Raw genomic sequence first — 6,560 nt, 5'->3', positions numbered from 1 at the left:
ACAAAACTCATAATTTAATGAAATAATGTCGTACTTTTATGAGATTGAAGTTACAATATTTTGAAAATAAATTCGCAATAGTGCGATTAAAAAGTCGTCATTTATAAATCTTAAGCCTTAATCCTTGTTGATGACAGTCTCCAGTTACAGTGAACGCAACGAACGAAGCATCAACTTTCACTTCTTTTGGAGCGGACGACTAATGCTAATGTGTAGATGGTGGCCGGGACTAATAGGCTCAGTATTTGGTGGGCGGGGCTAATAGGCTAAGTATTTGGTAGGTGGGGCTAATAGGCTCAGTATTTGTTTTGAAAGTAGAACCTCACAGAATGTTCCAGTTCGGCATTATCAGACCAGTGGGTAAGACTGTATTCTGGAAATGAGGATGTTTTTACTGCTGTTTTTAAATTACGACTTTATTCTCATAAGATTATGGCTTTAGTCTCAAAATATGACAACTTTGATCTCAAAAAAGTAAGACATTATTTTCATTAAATTATGAGGTTTTTTAAGGTACAGCTTTATTCTGGTAAAATTCTGACTCTTTTTGTGTTCGACTTTCTCATAAAATTCCAGGTTTCTATATTTTCTGACTTTATTCTCGTAGTTACAGGTGTTTTTATTTTTTCATGGCCCTAAAACGTCATCATATAAAAGTCGTTGATGCCATATTTATATGAACATCATTACCGACTTTTTCTTTACATTGAAATGTTTTCTTTAAATTAAGAGCTTTTTTTTCTGTTTCTAATAAACTTTGGCTCTAATTCTCCATCATTCAGTTTATTTGTCTTAATCCCGATATTTTCTACATGTATGTGTTTATGAAGCTCAGTGTGTTCATGCAAAGGGAAGAAAAGCATGTTTGAATTCACAAGTGAGAGTTATATATATACATACAGTACAGGCCAAAAGTTTGGACACACCTTCTCATTCTTCGCATTTTCTTTATTTTCATGACTATTTACATTGTAGATTCTCACTGAAGGCATCAAAACTATGAATGAACACATATGGAATTATTTACTTAACAAAAAAGTGTGAAATAACTGAAAACATCTCTTATATTCTAGTTTCTTCAAAGTAGCCACCCTTAGCTCTGATGACTGCTTTGCACACTCTTGCCATTCTCTTGATGAGCATCAAGAGGTAGTCACCTGAAATGGTTTCCTAACAGTCTTGAAGAAGTTCCCAGAGATGCTTAGCACTTGTTGGCCCTTTTGCCTTCACTCTGCGGTCCAGCTCAACCAGACCATCTCGGTTGGGTTCAAGTCTGGTGACTGTGGAGGCCAGGTCATCTGGCGCAGCACTCCATCACTCTCCTTCTTGGTCAAATATCCCTCACACAGCCTGGAGGTGTGTTTGGGGTCATTGTCCTGTTGAAACATAAATGATGGTCCAACTAAACGCAAACCGGATGGAATGGCATGTCGCTGCACGATGCTGTGGTAGCCATGCTGCTTCAGGTTGCCTTTAATCTTGAATAAATCCCCAACAGTGTCACCAGCAAAGCACCCCCACACCATCACACCTCCTCCTCCATGCTTCACGGTGGGAACCAGGCATGTAGCATCCATCCGTTCACCTTTTCTGCGTCGCACAAAGACACGGCGGTTGGATCCAAAGATCTCAAATTTGGACTCATCAGACCAAAGCACAGATTTCCACTGGTCTAATGTCCATTCCTTGGGTTTCTTGGCCCAAATAAATCTCTTGTGTTTGTTGCCTCTCCTGAGCAGTGGTTTCCTAGCAGCTATTTGACCATGAAGACCTGATTCACGCAGTCTCCTCTTAACAGTTGTTGTAGAGATGTGTCTGCTGCTAGAGCTCTGTGTGGCATTCATCTGGTCTCTAATCTGAGCTGCTGTTAATTTGCGATTTCTGAGGCTGGTGACTCAGATGAACTTATCTTCAGCATCAGAGGTGACTCTTGGTCTTCCTTTCCTGGGGCGGTCCTCATGTGAGCCAGTTTCGTTGGAGCGCTTGATGGTTTTTGCGACTGCACTTGGGGACAAATTCAAAGGTTTTGCAATTTTCCGGACTGACTGACCTTCATTTCTTAAAGTAATGATGGCCACTCGTTTCTCTTTACTTAGCTGATTGGTTCTCGCCATAATATGTATTCTAACAGTTGTCCAATAGGGCTGTCAGCTGTGCATCAACCTGACTTCTGCACAACACAACTGATGGTCCCAACCTCATCAATAAGGCAAGAAATTCCACTAAGTAACCCTGATGAGGCACAGCTATGAAGTGGAAACCATTTCAGGTGACTACCTCTGGAAGCTCATCAAGAGAATGCCAAGAGTGTGCAAGGCAGTCATCAGAGCTAAGGGTGGCTACTTTGAAGAAACTAGAATATAAGAGATGTTTTCAGTTATTTCACACTTTTTTGTTAAGTACATAATTCCACATGTGTTCATTCATAGTTTTGATGCCTTCAGTGAGAATCTGCAATGAAAATAGTCATGAAAATAAAGAAAATGCGAAGAATGAGAAGGTGTGTCCAAACTTTTGGCCTGTACTGTATATATATATATATATATATATATATATATATATATATATATATATATATATATATATATATATATATATATATATATATATATATATATATATAGACTATTTTTGGACATTGATGCTCGTCCCATTAGTATTTAAATGTAGACGTATAAACAGAAGCAGATTCAACCAAAGGTCTTTGTACAGATTTTCACCAACATTTCCTTTTTTCTTTTTTTTTTTTTTTTTTTACATTTTTCCCATGTGGATGGTGTGTGGGCTTATGTGGAATGTGATCATGTGACCTGTGTGTGAGTGAAACGCTCTTTTGTCGGTTTTATTTCTCAGGAAAATCCGTCCTGAATCGTCTGTGTTCCTTCTGATCGCAGCTCGATGCATCGAAAATACCAGATTAAAACCAAATCAAACAGGAAAAAGTCAAATAAAACACAGAAAAATGATGAAAATAAGAATATATTCACCCAATGGAAGATCATTTTAAATAAAAACCTAAATTAAACTACATATATATATATATATATATATATATATATATATATATATATATATATATATGTATCTACAGTATATATGTTATTTTTGTGTTTTTTGCTTTTTAACCACCTTCTTTCTCTTCTGTATCTTTATTTTTGCAGATTTAACATTCTCTGACCTTTGACTTTTACTCTTATATGTAATTAAATAATTTAATTCATCCAGTTAAATGTTTTTACAGTGCAGATTCTGCATAGGCTTAAAATTATTAACATTTAAAACTCATCATAAATGTGCATCGTGACTTCTAAAACTAAATGTGTTTTTCTTTGATTTTTTCCTGTTTGATTTTTAATTTGTCATATTTTATCAGATGAATCTGCAGGATGAACATTTTATGTTTTCCTTATCAGGGTGGAAAATAATAACAAATGATAAAATATAAGAAAACTAAACTGAAGAATTAACACGTGTGTGACCAGTTGAAGTGACTGATGGAGGTGAACGAGGTCTGTGTTTGAATATTTCCTCTGACTGTTTAACCATTAAATATATATAATAACATCCTGTTTTTGGCTTTTATTTTGACTTCATGACAAAACAATTGTGATGTTAAAGTAATGACTTTAACCTTCTAATATAAACAGGAACATCAGGATAGTAATTTAAGGTCCACGAACTCCCAAAGTTTTCATTTAAAGATTGATGCTAAATAATAATAACGATAATAATAATAATAATAATAATAATAATAGTAATAATAATTGTAATGCATTAGATTTATATAGCACCTTTCTAATTAATTAAAATATAAATCAAATATATGATTATATGATACATACATACGCATATACAGGGTGAGTCAGAAAAAACGCTCTTTCCATTTAAAGAAATTGTACTGCTAAAACGGAAACACTGATTTTTCTTTTGACCATACAGTCACATTGATGTGGTTATTGAGCATGTCTGGTGATGTAGTCATAGATTTATTGCATTGCATAAGAGAGAGAAGGTCCATTGTTTATTGGGCACTGAAATACCTGCCAACACAATGTATGCCACAGTGAACAAACTTGAAATTGACAACAATTACAGGAGTCGGGGCTTTGCTTTCACACTCAGTACACAGGCCTACATGACAGTGCCCAGGGAGTTTTCATCCTGGCAAGACCACAGTTTACGGATGTGCAGAGAGCTTTCATGGTGACAAAATTCTGCGAAACTGGTAGCGTCCAAGAAACCATCCGGCAGTTTCAAGACCGCTTCCCTGATGTCCGTGCCCCAGCTGGGGGTATCTTAAAAACCGTGTGTATCAGACTGTTCCACAAACTCTTCAGGAACTCCAAAATCGCATCACGGCTGAAATCCAAGCCCTACGACGAACACGAATGGCGAGAAGGGCTGTGTCAGAGATGCGACAACGAGCACAGATTTGCATCAATCTGAATGGTAGCCAGGTTGAAGGTCGTGCCGGACGACTTCGTTGAGACAAAACATTTTGATGGTGAGTAAACATGCTGTAATGGTTGACAATTTCAATTTCATTCACGGTGGCATAAACTGTGTTGGCAGATATTTCGGTGCACAATAAACAATGGACATTCCCTCTGTTATGCTATGCCATAAATCAATAATTCAATTGCCAGACATGCTCAATAACCACATCAATATGACTGTATAATGAAAAGAAAAATAAGCATTTCCATTTCAGTGGTACAATTTCTTTAAATGAAAAGAGCGTTTTTTCTGACTCACCCTGTATGTGTATATACATATATATTTGTGTTTTTTCAGTTTTTATTATTATTATTTAAAGGTGCTTATATATATATATATATATATATATATATATATATATATATATATATATATATATATATATATATATTACTACCAGGCAAAAGTTTGGACTCACCTAGTTTTTCTTTATTTTTATGACTATTTTCATTGTAGATTCTCACTGAAGGCATCAAAACTATGAATGAACACATATGGAATTATGTAGTTTAAAAAGGTGTGACAAAACTCAAAGCATGTTTTATATTTTAGATTCTTCAAAATAGCCACATTTTACTTTTATTACTGCTTTGTGCATTCTTGGCATTCTCTTGATGAGCTTCATGAGGTAGTCACCTGAAATGTTTTCCAAAAGTCTGGAAGGAGTTCCAAATGATGCTGAGTCTTGTTGGCCATCTGTGGTCCATCTCATGTCATTTAAAAAAGAAGGTGAGTCCAAACCTTTGCCTGGTAGTGTAAAATAGTGATGTCATTTAAAAAAAAAAAAAATCTGATTAATCACAGGGTTGCTGTGGATTAATTTTGATTAATCAATTAAATATAATTTATTTTTAATCTATATTAATTGTGTTTCATTTTTTATGAACTAACAGACTCATTAAAGAAGTTAATATTTATGCGTTGAACAGGTTTATTAAACCCCCTCAGAGCAGGCTCTACTTCCGGCGCAGGCTGGCATCATTTCACATCTGCACCAAGCTACTACAGATGTTTTACAACTCTGTAGTGCCTAGTGTTGTTTTTTATTCTGTGACCTGCTGGGGGGTAGTGGCAGCAAGAGGAGCATCCAGCGACTGAATAAGATCATCAAGAAGGCGTGCTCTGTGGTGGGCCTGAAGCTGGACTCCATAGAAGAGGTAACAGACCAGAGAACCCTGTCCAGACTGAAGCTGGACTCCATAGAAGAGGTAACAGACCAGAGAACCCTGTCCAGACTGAAGCTGGACTCCATAGAAGAGGTAACAGACCAGAGAACCCTGTCCAGACTGAGGGAGAGTATGAATAATGTCAACCACCCATTATGCAGTGTCCTAAACCAGCAGAGGAGCGCCTTCAGCCACAGACTGCACTCACTGAGCTGCTCCACCACTAGATATGCAAAGTTGTTTGTCCCTCGTGCAATAAGACTATATAACTCTTTAAGTGGGAGGGGAGGTGGGAGGAGACGGGAGGAGGAACATTTGGGTGGGGGTGTAGAGGAGGGAGAAGCTCAGGAACACTTCTGTCCTTGGGTGGGTTTCTATGATTAAATGTTTTTATGCTTTTATATTTTATGTGATAGGTAGAAAACACATCTAGTCTACTTCTTTTTAATCTAAGTTATTCACAGCTACATATACTCTGCATTTATTTATTTATTGAGTGTTCCTGTGGTATGGCTGTATTTGTGGAGCAGTGATTGCATTTTGTATTCTGAATTTCCCCTAGGAGATTAATAAGGTAAATCTATCTATCTATCTATCTATCTATCTATCTATCTATCTATCTATCTATCTATCTATCTATCTATCTATCTATCTATCTATCTATCTATCTATCTATCTATCTATCTATCTATCTATCTATCTATCTATCTATCTATCTATCTATCTATCTCCAACAGTTTCAACAGTTCCAACTGTCCCGTTTAAGTTTTTTTTCTCCTCATATTTCCATTCAGAGGGATAATGTACTGTTTGTGTTCTTCCATCTTTATGGGTCAGTTCTGCTGCCTGTGACTACCGGATCGGCTGAACATTTGGTCATGTGCATTAACGCTAACT

Source organism: Sphaeramia orbicularis, unplaced genomic scaffold (assembly GCF_902148855.1).
Source record: "Sphaeramia orbicularis unplaced genomic scaffold, fSphaOr1.1, whole genome shotgun sequence".
In the NCBI taxonomy this organism is placed as follows: Eukaryota; Metazoa; Chordata; class Actinopteri; order Kurtiformes; family Apogonidae; genus Sphaeramia; species Sphaeramia orbicularis.
This window is presented reverse-complemented; position numbering follows the sequence as displayed.